Consider the following 19,741-nt stretch of genomic DNA (forward strand, 5'->3'; position numbering starts at 1 on the left):
TCAGCTTGAAGCAAAATGTGATCAAAGTGACTGACTTTGAGCTCCTGTTTCTGGAGAACCACGTGGTGAAAACCAGCCCAAACTTTGCACACTTGTAGGGGAGACTCTTTAGCACCTATGGTGCAAATTTGGAGCCCCTATAACCTAAGGCCGACCTGTACTGACTCCCCAAAGATGGTACCCCTAGGACATCTAATTTTTACATTGGTGCCTATGTGAAAACTGGCCATGTTTGGGACCCGATAGCTCCCCCGTTTTAGGTCCTATGGGCCCCAAACTTTGCATGCATACTCCCAAGACCCTCGACTACATGGAGCCAAAAAAAGTGAATCAATACCATCTATGGTTCAGGAAATATGACCGTTTCAAGTTGAGCTCCAATTGAACCAACTTTTGAACTTTGAACTCCCATTACTGGGGAACCTTCCATACTGGTGCACCATCGAGCTGCGAGTGGACCCCCACCTCGGCACCCCCTCCCCCTGAGGGGGGAGGGGGTGCCGAGGTGAGGGGGCATGCCAGATAGATCTCTGGTCAGCTTGAAGCAAAATGTGATCAAAGTGACTGACTTTGAGCTCCTGTTTCTGGAGAACCACATGGTGAAAACCAGCCCAAACTTTGCACACTTGTAGGGGAGACTCTTTAGCACCTATGGTGCAAATTTGGAGCCCCTATAACCTAAGGCCGACCTGTACTGACTCCCCAAAGATGGTACCCCTAGGACATCTAATTTTTACATTGGTGCCTATGTGAAAACTGGCCATGTTTGGGACCCGATAGCTCCCCCGTTTTAGGTCCTATGGGCCCCAAACTTTGCATGCATACTCCCAAGACCCTCGACTACATGGAGCCGAAAAAAGTGAATCAATACCATCTATGGTTCAGGAAATATGACCGTTTCAAGTTGAGCTCCAATTGAACCAACTTTTGAACTTTGAACTCCCATTACTGGGGAACCTTCCATACTGGTGCACCATCGAGCTGCGAGTGGACCCCCACCTCGGCACCCCCTCCCCCTGAGGGGGGAGGGGGTGCCGAGGTGAAGGGGCATGCCAGATAGATCTCTGGTCAGCTTGAAGCAAAATGTGATCAAAGTGACTGACTTTGAGCTCCTGTTTCTGGAGAACCACATGGTGAAAACCAGCCCAAACTTTGCACACTTGTAGGGGAGACTCTTTAGCACCTATGGTGCAAATTTGGAGCCCCTATAACCTAAGGCCGACCTGTACTGACTCCCCAAAGATGGTACCCCTAGGACATCTAATTTTTACATTGGTGCCTATGTGAAAACTGGCCATGTTTGGGACCCGATAGCTCCCCCGTTTTAGGTCCAAACTGCCCCAAACTTGGCATGCATACTCACAAGACCCTGGGCTACGTGGGGCTGAAGAAAGTGAATCATTCCCATGTATGGTTCGGGAAATATGACCGTTTCAAGTTGAGCTCCAATTGAACCAACTTTTGAACTTTGAACTCCCATTACTGGGGAACCTTCCATACTGGTGCACCATCGAGCTGCGAGTGGACCCCCACCTCGGCACCCCCTCCCCCCTCAGGGGGAGGGGGTGCCGAGGTGAGGGGGCATGCCAGATAGATCTCTGGTCAGCTTGAAGCAAAATGTGATCAAAGTGACTGACTTTGAGCTCCTGTTTCTGGAGAACCACGTGGTGAAAACCAGCCCAAACTTTGCACACTTGTAGGGGAGACTCTTTAGCACCTATGGTGCAAATTTGGAGCCCCTATAACCTAAGGCCGACCTGTACTGACTCCCCAAAGATGGTACCCCTAGGACATCTAATTTTTACATTGGTGCCTATGTGAAAACTGGCCATGTTTGGGACCCGATAGCTCCCCCGTTTTAGGTCCTATGGGCCCCAAACTTTGCATGCATACTCCCAAGACCCTCGACTACATGGAGCCGAAAAAAGTGAATCAATACCATCTATGGTTCAGGAAATATGACCGTTTCAAGTTGAGCTCCAATTGAACCAACTTTTGAACTTTGAACTCCCATTACTGGGAAACCTTCCATACTGGTGCACCATCGAGCTGCGAGTGGACCCCCACCTCGGCACCCCCTCCCCCTGAGGGGGGAGGGGGTGCCGAGGTGAGGGGGCAGGCCAGATAGATCTCTGGTCAGCTTGAAGCAAAATGTGATCAAAGTGACTGAGTTTGAGCTCCTGTTTCTGGAGAACCACGTGGTGAAAACCAGCCCAAACTTTGCACACTTGTAGGGGAGACTCTTTAGCACCTATGGTGCAAATTTGGAGCCCCTATAACCTAAGGCCGACCTGTACTGACTCCCCAAAGATGGTACCCCTAGGACATCTAATTTTTACATTGGTGCCTATGTGAAAACTGGCCATGTTTGGGACCCGATAGCTCCCCCGTTTTAGGTCCTATGGGCCCCAAACTTTGCATGCATACTCCCAAGACCCTCGACTACATGGAGCCGAAAAAAGTGAATCATTCCCATGTATGGTTCGGGAAATATGACCGTTTAAAGTTGAGCTCCAATTGAACCAACTTTGGAACTTTGAACTCCCATTACTGGGGAACCTTCCATACTGGTGCACCATCGAGCTGCGAGTGGACCCCCACCTCGGCACCCCCTCCCCCTGAGGGGGGAGGGGGTGCCGAGGTGAGGGGGCATGCCAGATAGATCTCTGGTCAGCTTGAAGCAAAATGTGATCAAAGTGACTGACTTTGAGCTCCTGTTTCTGGAGAACCACGTGGTGAAAACCAGCCCAAACTTTGCACACTTGTAGGGGAGACTCTTTAGCACCTATGGTGTAAATTTGGAGCCCCTATAACCTAAGGCCGACCTGTACTGACTCCCCAAAGATGGTACCCCTAGGACATCTAATTTTTACATTGGTGCCTATGTGAAAACTGGCCATGTTTGGGACCCGATAGCTCCCCCGTTTTAGGTCCTATGGGCCCCAAACTTTGCATGCATACTCCCAAGACCCTCGACTACATGGAGCCGAAAAAAGTGAATCAATACCATCTATGGTTCAGGAAATATGACCGTTTCAAGTTGAGCTCCAATTGAACCAACTTTTGAACTTTGAACTCCCATTACTGGGGAACCTTCCATACTGGTGCACCATCGAGCTGCGAGTGGACCCCCACCTCAGCACCCACTCCCCCTGAGGGGGGAGGGGGTGCCGAGGTGAGGGGGCATGCCAGATAGATCTCTGGTCAGCTTGAAGCAAAATGTGATCAAAGTGACTGACTTTGAGCTCCTGTTTCTGGAGAACCACGTGGTGAAAACCAGCCCAAACTTTGCACACTTGTAGGGGAGACTCTTTAGCACCTATGGTGCAAATTTGGAGCCCCTATAACCTAAGGCCGACCTGTACTGACTCCCCAAAGATGGTACCCCTAGGACATCTAATTTTTACATTGGTGCCTATGTGAAAACTGGCCATGTTTGGGACCCGATAGCTCCCCCGTTTTAGGTCCAAACTGCCCCAAACTTGGCATGCATACTCACAAGACCCTGGGCTACGTGGGGCTGAAGAAAGTGAATCATTCCCATGTATGGTTCGGGAAATATGACCGTTTAAAGTTGAGCTCCAATTAAACCAACTTTGGAACTTTGAACTCCCATTACTGGGGAACCTTCCATACTGGTGCACCATCGAGCTGCGAGTGGACCCCCACCTCGGCACCCCCTCCCCCTGAGGGGGGAGGGGGTGCCGAGGTGAGGGGGCATGCCAGATAGATCTCTGGTCAGCTTGAAGCAAAATGTGATCAAAGTGACTGACTTTGAGCTCCTGTTTCTGGAGAACCACGTGGTGAAAACCAGCCCAAACTTTGCACACTTGTAGGGGAGACTCTTTAGCACCTATGGTGCAAATTTGGAGCCCCTATAACCTAAGGCCGACCTGTACTGACTCCCCAAAGATGGTACCCCTAGGACATCTAATTTTTACATTGGTGCCTATGTGAAAACTGGCCATGTTTGGGACCCGATAGCTCCCCCGTTTTAGGTCCTATGGGCCCCAAACTTTGCATGCATACTCCCAAGACCCTCGACTACATGGAGCCGAAAAAAGTGAATCAATACCATCTATGGTTCAGGAAATATGACCGTTTCAAGTTGAGCTCCAATTGAACCAACTTTTGAACTTTGAACTCCCATTACTGGGGAACCTTCCATACTGGTGCACCATCGAGCTGCGAGTGGACCCCCACCTCGGCACCCACTCCCCCTAAGGGGGGAGAGGGTGCCGAGGTGAGGGGGCATGCCAGATAGATCTCTGGTCAGCTTGAAGCAAAATGTGATCAAAGTGACTGACTTTGAGCTCCTGTTTCTGGAGAACTACGTGGTGAAAACCAGCCCAAACTTTGCACACTTGTAGGGGAGACTCTTTAGCACCTATGGTGCAAATTTGGAGCCCCTATAACCTAAGGCCGACCTGTACTGACTCCCCAAAGATGGTACCCCTAGGACATCTAATTTTTACATTGGTGCCTATGTGAAAACTGGCCATGTTTGGGACCCGATAGCTCCCCCGTTTTAGGTCCTATGGGCCCCAAACTTTGCATGCATACTCCCAAGACCCTCGACTACATGGAGCCGAAAAAAGTGAATCAATACCATCTATGGTTCAGGAAATATGACCGTTTCAAGTTGAGCTCCAATTGAACCAACTTTTGAACTTTGAACTCCCATTACTGGGGAACCTTCCATACTGGTGCACCATCGACCTGCGAGGGGACCCCCACCTCGGCACCCCCTCCCCCTGAGGGGGGAGGGGGTGCCGAGGTGAGGGGGCATGCCAGATAGATCTCTGGTCAGCTTGAAGCAAAATGTGATCAAAGTGACTGACTTTGAGCTCCTGTTTCTGGAGAACCACGTGGTGAAAACCAGCCCAAACTTTGCACACTTGTAGGGGAGACTCTTTAGCACCTATGGTGCAAATTTGGAGCCCCTATAACCTAAGGCCGACCTGTACTGACTCCCCAAAGATGGTACCCCTAGGACATCTAATTTTTACATTGGTGCCTATGTGAAAACTGGCCATGTTTGGGACCCGATAGCTCCCCGTTTTAGGCCCTATGGGCCCCAAACTTTGCATGCATACTCCCAAGACCCTCGACTACATGGAGCCGAAAAAAGTGAATCAATACCATCTATGGTTCAGGAAATATGACCGTTTCAAGTTGAGCTCCAATTGAACCAACTTTTGAACTTTGAACTCCCATTACTGGGGAACCTTCCATACTGGTGCACCATCGAGCTGCGAGTGGACCCCCACCTCGGCACCCCCTCCCCTAAGGGGGGAGGGGGTGCCGAGGTGAGGGGGCATGCCAGATAGATCTCTGGTCAGCTTGAAGCAAAATGTGATCAAAGTGACTGACTTTGAGCTCCTGTTTCTGGAGAACCACGTGGTGAAAACCAGCCCAAACTTTGCACACTTGTAGGGGAGACTCTTTAGCACCTATGGTGCAAATTTGGAGCCCCTATAACCTAAGGCCGACCTGTACTGACTCCCCAAAGATGGTACCCCTAGGACATCTAATTTTTACATTGGTGCCTATGTGAAAACTGGCCATGTTTGGGACCCGATAGCTCCCCCGTTTTAGGTCCTATGGGCCCCAAACTTTGCATGCATACTCCCAAGACCCTCGACTACATGGAGCCAAAAAAAGTGAATCAATACCATCTATGGTTCAGGAAATATGACCGTTTCAAGTTGAGCTCCAATTGAACCAACTTTTGAACTTTGAACTCCCATTACTGGGGAACCTTCCATACTGGTGCACCATCGAGCTGCGAGTGGACCCCCACCTCGGCACCCCCTCCCCCTGAGGGGGGAGGGGGTGCCGAGGTGAGGGGGCATGCCAGATAGATCTCTGGTCAGCTTGAAGCAAAATGTGATCAAAGTGACTGACTTTGAGCTCCTGTTTCTGGAGAACCACATGGTGAAAACCAGCCCAAACTTTGCACACTTGTAGGGGAGACTCTTTAGCACCTATGGTGCAAATTTGGAGCCCCTATAACCTAAGGCCGACCTGTACTGACTCCCCAAAGATGGTACCCCTAGGACATCTAATTTTTACATTGGTGCCTATGTGAAAACTGGCCATGTTTGGGACCCGATAGCTCCCCCGTTTTAGGTCCTATGGGCCCCAAACTTTGCATGCATACTCCCAAGACCCTCGACTACATGGAGCCGAAAAAAGTGAATCAATACCATCTATGGTTCAGGAAATATGACCGTTTCAAGTTGAGCTCCAATTGAACCAACTTTTGAACTTTGAACTCCCATTACTGGGGAACCTTCCATACTGGTGCACCATCGAGCTGCGAGTGGACCCCCACCTCGGCACCCCCTCCCCCTGAGGGGGGAGGGGGTGCCGAGGTGAGGGGGCATGCCAGATAGATCTCTGGTCAGCTTGAAGCAAAATGTGATCAAAGTGACTGACTTTGAGCTCCTGTTTCTGGAGAACCACATGGTGAAAACCAGCCCAAACTTTGCACACTTGTAGGGGAGACTCTTTAGCACCTATGGTGCAAATTTGGAGCCCCTATAACCTAAGGCCGACCTGTACTGACTCCCCAAAGATGGTACCCCTAGGACATCTAATTTTTACATTGGTGCCTATGTGAAAACTGGCCATGTTTGGGACCCGATAGCTCCCCCGTTTTAGGTCCAAACTGCCCCAAACTTGGCATGCATACTCACAAGACCCTGGGCTACGTGGGGCTGAAGAAAGTGAATCATTCCCATGTATGGTTCGGGAAATATGACCGTTTCAAGTTGAGCTCCAATTGAACCAACTTTTGAACTTTGAACTCCCATTACTGGGAAACCTTCCATACTGGTGCACCATCGAGCTGCGAGTGGACCCCCACCTCGGCACCCCCTCCCCCTGAGGGGGGAGGGGGTGCCGAGGTGAGGGGGCAGGCCAGATAGATCTCTGGTCAGCTTGAAGCAAAATGTGATCAAAGTGACTGAGTTTGAGCTCCTGTTTCTGGAGAACCACGTGGTGAAAACCAGCCCAAACTTTGCACACTTGTAGGGGAGACTCTTTAGCACCTATGGTGCAAATTTGGAGCCCCTATAACCTAAGGCCGACCTGTACTGACTCCCCAAAGATGGTACCCCTAGGACATCTAATTTTTACATTGGTGCCTATGTGAAAACTGGCCATGTTTGGGACCCGATAGCTCCCCCGTTTTAGGTCCTATGGGCCCCAAACTTTGCATGCATACTCCCAAGACCCTCGACTACATGGAGCCGAAAAAAGTGAATCAATACCATCTATGGTTCAGGAAATATGACCGTTTCAAGTTGAGCTCCAATTGAACCAACTTTTGAACTTTGAACTCCCATTACTGGGGAACCTTCCATACTGGTGCACCATCGAGCTGCGAGTGGACCCCCACCTCGGCACCCCCTCCCCCCTCAGGGGGAGGGGGTGCCGAGGTGAGGGGGCATGCCAGATAGATCTCTGGTCAGCTTGAAGCAAAATGTGATCAAAGTGACTGACTTTGAGCTCCTGTTTCTGGAGAACCACGTGGTGAAAACCAGCCCAAACTTTGCACACTTGTAGGGGAGACTCTTTAGCACCTATGGTGCAAATTTGGAGCCCCTATAACCTAAGGCCGACCTGTACTGACTCCCCAAAGATGGTACCCCTAGGACATCTAATTTTTACATTGGTGCCTATGTGAAAACTGGCCATGTTTGGGACCCGATAGCTCCCCCGTTTTAGGTCCTATGGGCCCCAAACTTTGCATGCATACTCCCAAGACCCTCGACTACATGGAGCCGAAAAAAGTGAATCAATACCATCTATGGTTCAGGAAATATGACCGTTTCAAGTTGAGCTCCAATTGAACCAACTTTTGAACTTTGAACTCCCATTACTGGGGAACCTTCCATACTGGTGCACCATCGAGCTGTGAGTGGACCCCCACCTCGGCACCCCCTCCCCCTGGGGGGGGAGAGGGTGCCGAGGTGAGGGGGCATGCCAGATAGATCTCTGGTCAGCTTGAAGCAAAATGTGATCAAAGTGACTGACTTTGAGCTCCTGTTTCTGGAGAACCACGTGGTGAAAACCAGCCCAAACTTTGCACACTTGTAGGGGAGACTCTTTAGCACCTATGGTGCAAATTTGGAGCCCCTATAACCTAAGGCCGACCTGTACTGACTCCCCAAAGATGGTACCCCTAGGACATCAAATTTTTACATTGGTGCCTATGTGAAAACTGGCCATGTTTGGGACCCGATAGCTCCCCCGTTTTAGGTCCTATGGGCCCCAAACTTTGCATGCATACTCCCAAGACCCTCGACTACATGGAGCCGAAAAAAGTGAATCAATACCATCTATGGTTCAGGAAATATGACCGTTTCAAGTTGAGCTCCAATTGAACCAACTTTTGAACTTTGAACTCCCATTACTGGGGAACCTTCCATACTGGTGCACCATCGAGCTGCGAGTGGACCCCCACCTCGGCACCCCCTCCCCTAAGGGGGGAGGGGGTGCCGAGGTGAGGGGGCATGCCAGATAGATCTCTGGTCAGCTTGAAGCAAAATGTGATCAAAGTGACTGACTTTGAGCTCCTGTTTCTGGAGAACCACGTGGTGAAAACCAGCCCAAACTTTGCACACTTGTAGGGGAGACTCTTTAGCACCTATGGTGCAAATTTGGAGCCCCTATAACCTAAGGCCGACCTGTACTGACTCCCCAAAGATGGTACCCCTAGGACATCTAATTTTTACATTGGTGCCTATGTGAAAACTGGCCATGTTTGGGACCCGATAGCTCCCCCGTTTTAGGTCCTATGGGCCCCAAACTTTGCATGCATACTCCCAAGACCCTCGACTACATGGAGCCAAAAAAAGTGAATCAATACCATCTATGGTTCAGGAAATATGACCGTTTCAAGTTGAGCTCCAATTGAACCAACTTTTGAACTTTGAACTCCCATTACTGGGGAACCTTCCATACTGGTGCACCATCGAGCTGCGAGTGGACCCCCACCTCGGCACCCCCTCCCCCTGAGGGGGGAGGGGGTGCCGAGGTGAGGGGGCATGCCAGATAGATCTCTGGTCAGCTTGAAGCAAAATGTGATCAAAGTGACTGACTTTGAGCTCCTGTTTCTGGAGAACCACATGGTGAAAACCAGCCCAAACTTTGCACACTTGTAGGGGAGACTCTTTAGCACCTATGGTGCAAATTTGGAGCCCCTATAACCTAAGGCCGACCTGTACTGACTCCCCAAAGATGGTACCCCTAGGACATCTAATTTTTACATTGGTGCCTATGTGAAAACTGGCCATGTTTGGGACCCGATAGCTCCCCCGTTTTAGGTCCTATGGGCCCCAAACTTTGCATGCATACTCCCAAGACCCTCGACTACATGGAGCCGAAAAAAGTGAATCAATACCATCTATGGTTCAGGAAATATGACCGTTTCAAGTTGAGCTCCAATTGAACCAACTTTTGAACTTTGAACTCCCATTACTGGGGAACCTTCCATACTGGTGCACCATCGAGCTGCGAGTGGACCCCCACCTCGGCACCCCCTCCCCCTGAGGGGGGAGGGGGTGCCGAGGTGAGGGGGCATGCCAGATAGATCTCTGGTCAGCTTGAAGCAAAATGTGATCAAAGTGACTGACTTTGAGCTCCTGTTTCTGGAGAACCACATGGTGAAAACCAGCCCAAACTTTGCACACTTGTAGGGGAGACTCTTTAGCACCTATGGTGCAAATTTGGAGCCCCTATAACCTAAGGCCGACCTGTACTGACTCCCCAAAGATGGTACCCCTAGGACATCTAATTTTTACATTGGTGCCTATGTGAAAACTGGCCATGTTTGGGACCCGATAGCTCCCCCGTTTTAGGTCCAAACTGCCCCAAACTTGGCATGCATACTCACAAGACCCTGGGCTACGTGGGGCTGAAGAAAGTGAATCATTCCCATGTATGGTTCGGGAAATATGACCGTTTCAAGTTGAGCTCCAATTGAACCAACTTTTGAACTTTGAACTCCCATTACTGGGGAACCTTCCATACTGGTGCACCATCGAGCTGCGAGTGGACCCCCACCTCGGCACCCCCTCCCCCCTCAGGGGGAGGGGGTGCCGAGGTGAGGGGGCATGCCAGATAGATCTCTGGTCAGCTTGAAGCAAAATGTGATCAAAGTGACTGACTTTGAGCTCCTGTTTCTGGAGAACCACGTGGTGAAAACCAGCCCAAACTTTGCACACTTGTAGGGGAGACTCTTTAGCACCTATGGTGCAAATTTGGAGCCCCTATAACCTAAGGCCGACCTGTACTGACTCCCCAAAGATGGTACCCCTAGGACATCTAATTTTTACATTGGTGCCTATGTGAAAACTGGCCATGTTTGGGACCCGATAGCTCCCCCGTTTTAGGTCCTATGGGCCCCAAACTTTGCATGCATACTCCCAAGACCCTCGACTACATGGAGCCGAAAAAAGTGAATCAATACCATCTATGGTTCAGGAAATATGACCGTTTCAAGTTGAGCTCCAATTGAACCAACTTTTGAACTTTGAACTCCCATTACTGGGAAACCTTCCATACTGGTGCACCATCGAGCTGCGAGTGGACCCCCACCTCGGCACCCCCTCCCCCTGAGGGGGGAGGGGGTGCCGAGGTGAGGGGGCAGGCCAGATAGATCTCTGGTCAGCTTGAAGCAAAATGTGATCAAAGTGACTGAGTTTGAGCTCCTGTTTCTGGAGAACCACGTGGTGAAAACCAGCCCAAACTTTGCACACTTGTAGGGGAGACTCTTTAGCACCTATGGTGCAAATTTGGAGCCCCTATAACCTAAGGCCGACCTGTACTGACTCCCCAAAGATGGTACCCCTAGGACATCTAATTTTTACATTGGTGCCTATGTGAAAACTGGCCATGTTTGGGACCCGATAGCTCCCCCGTTTTAGGTCCTATGGGCCCCAAACTTTGCATGCATACTCCCAAGACCCTCGACTACATGGAGCCGAAAAAAGTGAATCAATACCATCTATGGTTCAGGAAATATGACCGTTTCAAGTTGAGCTCCAATTGAACCAACTTTTGAACTTTGAACTCCCATTACTGGGGAACCTTCCATACTGGTGCACCATCGAGCTGCGAGTGGACCCCCACCTCGGCACCCCCTCCCCCCTCAGGGGGAGGGGGTGCCGAGGTGAGGGGGCATGCCAGATAGATCTCTGGTCAGCTTGAAGCAAAATGTGATCAAAGTGACTGACTTTGAGCTCCTGTTTCTGGAGAACCACGTGGTGAAAACCAGCCCAAACTTTGCACACTTGTAGGGGAGACTCTTTAGCACCTATGGTGCAAATTTGGAGCCCCTATAACCTAAGGCCGACCTGTACTGACTCCCCAAAGATGGTACCCCTAGGACATCTAATTTTTACATTGGTGCCTATGTGAAAACTGGCCATGTTTGGGACCCGATAGCTCCCCCGTTTTAGGTCCTATGGGCCCCAAACTTTGCATGCATACTCCCAAGACCCTCGACTACATGGAGCCGAAAAAAGTGAATCAATACCATCTATGGTTCAGGAAATATGACCGTTTCAAGTTGAGCTCCAATTGAACCAACTTTTGAACTTTGAACTCCCATTACTGGGGAACCTTCCATACTGGTGCACCATCGAGCTGTGAGTGGACCCCCACCTCGGCACCCCCTCCCCCTGGGGGGGGAGAGGGTGCCGAGGTGAGGGGGCATGCCAGATAGATCTCTGGTCAGCTTGAAGCAAAATGTGATCAAAGTGACTGACTTTGAGCTCCTGTTTCTGGAGAACCACGTGGTGAAAACCAGCCCAAACTTTGCACACTTGTAGGGGAGACTCTTTAGCACCTATGGTGCAAATTTGGAGCCCCTATAACCTAAGGCCGACCTGTACTGACTCCCCAAAGATGGTACCCCTAGGACATCAAATTTTTACATTGGTGCCTATGTGAAAACTGGCCATGTTTGGGACCCGATAGCTCCCCCGTTTTAGGTCCTATGGGCCCCAAACTTTGCATGCATACTCCCAAGACCCTCGACTACATGGAGCCGAAAAAAGTGAATCAATACCATCTATGGTTCAGGAAATATGACCGTTTCAAGTTGAGCTCCAATTGAACCAACTTTTGAACTTTGAACTCCCATTACTGGGGAACCTTCCATACTGGTGCACCATCGAGCTGCGAGTGGACCCCCACCTCGGCACCCCCTCCCCTAAGGGGGGAGGGGGTGCCGAGGTGAGGGGGCATGCCAGATAGATCTCTGGTCAGCTTGAAGCAAAATGTGATCAAAGTGACTGACTTTGAGCTCCTGTTTCTGGAGAACCACGTGGTGAAAACCAGCCCAAACTTTGCACACTTGTAGGGGAGACTCTTTAGCACCTATGGTGCAAATTTGGAGCCCCTATAACCTAAGGCCGACCTGTACTGACTCCCCAAAGATGGTACCCCTAGGACATCTAATTTTTACATTGGTGCCTATGTGAAAACTGGCCATGTTTGGGACCCGATAGCTCCCCCGTTTTAGGTCCTATGGGCCCCAAACTTTGCATGCATACTCCCAAGACCCTCGACTACATGGAGCCAAAAAAAGTGAATCAATACCATCTATGGTTCAGGAAATATGACCGTTTCAAGTTGAGCTCCAATTGAACCAACTTTTGAACTTTGAACTCCCATTACTGGGGAACCTTCCATACTGGTGCACCATCGAGCTGCGAGTGGACCCCCACCTCGGCACCCCCTCCCCCTGAGGGGGGAGGGGGTGCCGAGGTGAGGGGGCATGCCAGATAGATCTCTGGTCAGCTTGAAGCAAAATGTGATCAAAGTGACTGACTTTGAGCTCCTGTTTCTGGAGAACCACATGGTGAAAACCAGCCCAAACTTTGCACACTTGTAGGGGAGACTCTTTAGCACCTATGGTGCAAATTTGGAGCCCCTATAACCTAAGGCCGACCTGTACTGACTCCCCAAAGATGGTACCCCTAGGACATCTAATTTTTACATTGGTGCCTATGTGAAAACTGGCCATGTTTGGGACCCGATAGCTCCCCCGTTTTAGGTCCTATGGGCCCCAAACTTTGCATGCATACTCCCAAGACCCTCGACTACATGGAGCCGAAAAAAGTGAATCAATACCATCTATGGTTCAGGAAATATGACCGTTTCAAGTTGAGCTCCAATTGAACCAACTTTTGAACTTTGAACTCCCATTACTGGGGAACCTTCCATACTGGTGCACCATCGAGCTGCGAGTGGACCCCCACCTCGGCACCCCCTCCCCTAAGGGGGGAGGGGGTGCCGAGGTGAGGGGGCATGCCAGATAGATCTCTGGTCAGCTTGAAGCAAAATGTGATCAAAGTGACTGACTTTGAGCTCCTGTTTCTGGAGAACCACATGGTGAAAACCAGCCCAAACTTTGCACACTTGTAGGGGAGACTCTTTAGCACCTATGGTGCAAATTTGGAGCCCCTATAACCTAAGGCCGACCTGTACTGACTCCCCAAAGATGGTACCCCTAGGACATCTAATTTTTACATTGGTGCCTATGTGAAAACTGGCCATGTTTGGGACCCGATAGCTCCCCCGTTTTAGGTCCTATGGGCCCCAAACTTTGCATGCATACTCCCAAGACCCTCGACTACATGGAGCCGAAAAAAGTGAATCAATACCATCTATGGTTCAGGAAATATGACCGTTTCAAGTTGAGCTCCAATTGAACCAACTTTTGAACTTTGAACTCCCATTACTGGGGAACCTTCCATACTGGTGCACCATCGAGCTGCGAGTGGACCCCCACCTCGGCACCCCCTCCCCCTGAGGGGGGAGGGGGTGCCGAGGTGAGGGGGCATGCCAGATAGATCTCTGGTCAGCTTGAAGCAAAATGTGATCAAAGTGACTGACTTTGAGCTCCTGTTTCTGGAGAACCACATGGTGAAAACCAGCCCAAACTTTGCACACTTGTAGGGGAGACTCTTTAGCACCTATGGTGCAAATTTGGAGCCCCTATAACCTAAGGCCGACCTGTACTGACTCCCCAAAGATGGTACCCCTAGGACATCTAATTTTTACATTGGTGCCTATGTGAAAACTGGCCATGTTTGGGACCCGATAGCTCCCCCGTTTTAGGTCCAAACTGCCCCAAACTTGGCATGCATACTCACAAGACCCTGGGCTACGTGGGGCTGAAGAAAGTGAATCATTCCCATGTATGGTTCGGGAAATATGACCGTTTCAAGTTGAGCTCCAATTGAACCAACTTTTGAACTTTGAACTCCCATTACTGGGGAACCTTCCATACTGGTGCACCATCGAGCTGCGAGTGGACCCCCACCTCGGCACCCCCTCCCCCCTCAGGGGGAGGGGGTGCCGAGGTGAGGGGGCATGCCAGATAGATCTCTGGTCAGCTTGAAGCAAAATGTGATCAAAGTGACTGACTTTGAGCTCCTGTTTCTGGAGAACCACGTGGTGAAAACCAGCCCAAACTTTGCACACTTGTAGGGGAGACTCTTTAGCACCTATGGTGCAAATTTGGAGCCCCTATAACCTAAGGCCGACCTGTACTGACTCCCCAAAGATGGTACCCCTAGGACATCTAATTTTTACATTGGTGCCTATGTGAAAACTGGCCATGTTTGGGACCCGATAGCTCCCCCGTTTTAGGTCCTATGGGCCCCAAACTTTGCATGCATACTCCCAAGACCCTCGACTACATGGAGCCGAAAAAAGTGAATCAATACCATCTATGGTTCAGGAAATATGACCGTTTCAAGTTGAGCTCCAATTGAACCAACTTTTGAACTTTGAACTCCCATTACTGGGAAACCTTCCATACTGGTGCACCATCGAGCTGCGAGTGGACCCCCACCTCGGCACCCCCTCCCCCTGAGGGGGGAGGGGGTGCCGAGGTGAGGGGGCAGGCCAGATAGATCTCTGGTCAGCTTGAAGCAAAATGTGATCAAAGTGACTGAGTTTGAGCTCCTGTTTCTGGAGAACCACGTGGTGAAAACCAGCCCAAACTTTGCACACTTGTAGGGGAGACTCTTTAGCACCTATGGTGCAAATTTGGAGCCCCTATAACCTAAGGCCGACCTGTACTGACTCCCCAAAGATGGTACCCCTAGGACATCTAATTTTTACATTGGTGCCTATGTGAAAACTGGCCATGTTTGGGACCCGATAGCTCCCCCGTTTTAGGTCCTATGGGCCCCAAACTTTGCATGCATACTCCCAAGACCCTCGACTACATGGAGCCGAAAAAAGTGAATCAATACCATCTATGGTTCAGGAAATATGACCGTTTCAAGTTGAGCTCCAATTGAACCAACTTTTGAACTTTGAACTCCCATTACTGGGGAACCTTCCATACTGGTGCACCATCGAGCTGCGAGTGGACCCCCACCTCGGCACCCCCTCCCCCCTCAGGGGGAGGGGGTGCCGAGGTGAGGGGGCATGCCAGATAGATCTCTGGTCAGCTTGAAGCAAAATGTGATCAAAGTGACTGACTTTGAGCTCCTGTTTCTGGAGAACCACGTGGTGAAAACCAGCCCAAACTTTGCACACTTGTAGGGGAGACTCTTTAGCACCTATGGTGCAAATTTGGAGCCCCTATAACCTAAGGCCGACCTGTACTGACTCCCCAAAGATGGTACCCCTAGGACATCTAATTTTTACATTGGTGCCTATGTGAAAACTGGCCATGTTTGGGACCCGATAGCTCCCCCGTTTTAGGTCCTATGGGCCCCAAACTTTGCATGCATACTCCCAAGACCCTCGACTACATGGAGCCGAAAAAAGTGAATCAATACCATCTATGGTTCAGGAAATATGACCGTTTCAAGTTGAGCTCCAATTGAACCAACTTTTGAACTTTGAACTCCCATTACTGGGGAACCTTCCATACTGGTGCACCATCGAGCTGTGAGTGGACCCCCACCTCGGCACCCCCTCCCCCTGGGGGGGGAGAGGGTGCCGAGGTGAGGGGGCATGCCAGATAGATCTCTGGTCAGCTTGAAGCAAAATGTGATCAAAGTGACTGACTTTGAGCTCCTGTTTCTGGAGAACCACGTGGTGAAAACCAGCCCAAACTTTGCACACTTGTAGGGGAGACTCTTTAGCACCTATGGTGCAAATTTGGAGCCCCTATAACCTAAGGCCGACCTGTACTGACTCCCCAAAGATGGTACCCCTAGGACATCAAATTTTTACATTGGTGCCTATGTGAAAACTGGCCATGTTTGGGACCCGATAGCTCCCCCGTTTTAGGTCCTATGGGCCCCAAACTTTGCATGCATACTCCCAAGACCCTCGACTACATGGAGCCGAAAAAAGTGAATCAATACCATCTATGGTTCAGGAAATATGACCGTTTAAAGTTGAGCTCCAATTGAACCAACTTTTGAACTTTGAACTCCCATTACTGGGGAACCTTCCATACTGGTGCACCATCGAGCTGCGAGTGGACCCCCACCTCGGCACCCCCTCCCCTAAGGGGGGAGGGGGTGCCGAGGTGAGGGGGCATGCCAGATAGATCTCTGGTCAGCTTGAAGCAAAATGTGATCAAAGTGACTGACTTTGAGCTCCTGTTTCTGGAGAACCACGTGGTGAAAACCAGCCCAAACTTTGCACACTTGTAGGGGAGACTCTTTAGCACCTATGGTGCAAATTTGGAGCCCCTATAACCTAAGGCCGACCTGTACTGACTCCCCAAAGATGGTACCCCTAGGACATCTAATTTTTACATTGGTGCCTATGTGAAAACTGGCCATGTTTGGGACCCGATAGCTCCCCCGTTTTAGGTCCTATGGGCCCCAAACTTTGCATGCATACTCCCAAGACCCTCGACTACATGGAGCCAAAAAAAGTGAATCAATACCATCTATGGTTCAGGAAATATGACCGTTTCAAGTTGAGCTCCAATTGAACCAACTTTTGAACTTTGAACTCCCATTACTGGGGAACCTTCCATACTGGTGCACCATCGAGCTGCGAGTGGACCCCCACCTCGGCACCCCCTCCCCCTGAGGGGGGAGGGGGTGCCGAGGTGAGGGGGCATGCCAGATAGATCTCTGGTCAGCTTGAAGCAAAATGTGATCAAAGTGACTGACTTTGAGCTCCTGTTTCTGGAGAACCACATGGTGAAAACCAGCCCAAACTTTGCACACTTGTAGGGGAGACTCTTTAGCACCTATGGTGCAAATTTGGAGCCCCTATAACCTAAGGCCGACCTGTACTGACTCCCCAAAGATGGTACCCCTAGGACATCTAATTTTTACATTGGTGCCTATGTGAAAACTGGCCATGTTTGGGACCCGATAGCTCCCCCGTTTTAGGTCCAAACTGCCCCAAACTTGGCATGCATACTCACAAGACCCTGGGCTACGTGGGGCTGAAGAAAGTGAATCATTCCCATGTATGGTTCGGGAAATATGACCGTTTAAAGTTGAGCTCCAATTGAACCAACTTTGGAACTTTGAACTCCCATTACTGGGGAACCTTCCATACTGGTGCACCATCGAGCTGCGAGTGGACCCCCACCTCGGCACCCCCTCCCCCTGAGGGGGGAGGGGGTGCCGAGGTGAGGGGGCATGCCAGATAGATCTCTGGTCAGCTTGAAGCAAAATGTGATCAAAGTGACTGACTTTGAGCTCCTGTTTCTGGAGAACCACGTGGTGAAAACCAGCCCAAACTTTGCACACTTGTAGGGGAGACTCTTTAGCACCTATGGTGCAAATTTGGAGCCCCTATAACCTAAGGCCGACCTGTACTGACTCCCCAAAGATGGTACCCCTAGGACATCAAATTTTTACATTGGTGCCTATGTGAAAACTGGCCATGTTTGGGACCCGATAGCTCCCCCGTTTTAGGTCCTATGGGCCCCAAACTTTGCATGCATACTCCCAAGACCCTCGACTACATGGAGCCGAAAAAAGTGAATCAATACCATCTATGGTTCAGGAAATATGACCGTTTAAAGTTGAGCTCCAATTGAACCAACTTTTGAACTTTGAACTCCCATTACTGGGGAACCTTCCATACTGGTGCACCATCGAGCTGCGAGTGGACCCCCACCTCGGCACCCGAGGTGAGGGGGCATGCCAGATAGATCTCTGGTCAGCTTGAAGCAAAATGTGATCAAAGTGACTGACTTTGAGCTCCTGTTTCTGGAGAACCACGTGGTGAAAACCAGCCCAAACTTTGCACACTTGTAGGGGAGACTCTTTAGCACCTATGGTGCAAATTTGGAGCCCCTATAACCTAAGGCCGACCTGTACTGACTCCCCAAAGATGGTACCCCTAGGACATCAAATTTTTACATTGGTGCCTATGTGAAAACTGGCCATGTTTGGGACCCGATAGCTCCCCCGTTTTAGGTCCTATGGGCCCCAAACTTTGCATGCATACTCCCAAGACCCTCGACTACATGGAGCCGAAAAAAGTGAATCAATACCATCTATGGTTCAGGAAATATGACCGTTTAAAGTTGAGCTCCAATTGAACCAACTTTTGAACTTTGAACTCCCATTACTGGGGAACCTTCCATACTGGTGCACCATCGAGCTGCGAGTGGACCCCCACCTCGGAGTGGTGAGGGGGCATGCCAGATAGATCTCTGGTCAGCTTGAAGCAAAATGTAATCAAAGTGACTGACTTTGAGCTCCTGTTTCTGGAGAACCACGTGGTGAAAACCAGCCCAAACTTTGCACATTTGTAGGGGAGACTCTTTAGCACCTATGGTGCAAATTTGGAGCCCCTATAACCTAAGGCCGACCTGTACTGACTCCCCAAAGATGGTACCCCTAGGACATCTAATTTTTACATTGGTGCCTATGTGAAAACTGGCCATGTTTGGGACCCGATAGCTCCCCCGTTTTAGGTCCTATGGGCCCCAAACTTTGCATGCATACTCCCAAGACCCTCGACTACATGGAGCCGAAAAAAGTGAATCAATACCATCTATGGTTCAGGAAATATGACCGTTTAAAGTTGAGCTCCAATTGAACCAACTTTTGAACTTTGAACTCCCATTACTGGGGAACCTTCCATACTGGTGCACCATCGAGCTGCGAGTGGACCCCCACCTCGGAGTGGTGAGGGGGCATGCCAGATAGATCTCTGGTCAGCTTGAAGCAAAATGTAATCAAAGTGACTGACTTTGAGCTCCTGTTTCTGGAGAACCACGTGGTGAAAACCAGCCCAAACTTTGCACATTTGTAGGGGAGACTCTTTAGCACCTATGGTGCAAATTTGGAGCCCCTATAACCTAAGGCCGACCTGTACTGACTCCCCAAAGATGGTACCCCTAGGACATCTAATTTTTACATTGGTGCCTATGTGAAAACTGGCCATGTTTGGGACCCGATAGCTCCCTCGTTTTAGGTCCTATGGGCCCCAAACTTTGCATGCATACTCCCAAGACCCTCGACTACATGGAGCCGAAAAAAGTGAATCAATACCATCTATGGTTCAGGAAATATGACCGTTTCAAGTTGAGCTTCAATTGAACCAACTTTTGAACTTTGAACTCCCATTACTGGGGAACCTTCCATACTGGTGCACCATCGAGCTGTGAGTGGACCCCCACCTCGGCACCCCCTCCCCCTGAGGGGGGAGAGGGTGCCGAGGTGAGGGGGCATGCCAGATAGATCTCTGGTCAGCTTGAAGCAAAATGTGATCAAAGTGACTGACTTTGAGCTCCTGTTTCTGGAGAACCACGTGGTGAAAACCAGCC

The sequence above is a fragment of the Lithobates pipiens genome, unplaced genomic scaffold (genome assembly GCF_037356315.1).
Source record: "Lithobates pipiens isolate NorthernLeopardFrog02 unplaced genomic scaffold, aLitPip1_a1.2 Scaffold_83, whole genome shotgun sequence".
Classification (NCBI taxonomy): Eukaryota; Metazoa; Chordata; class Amphibia; order Anura; family Ranidae; genus Lithobates; species Lithobates pipiens.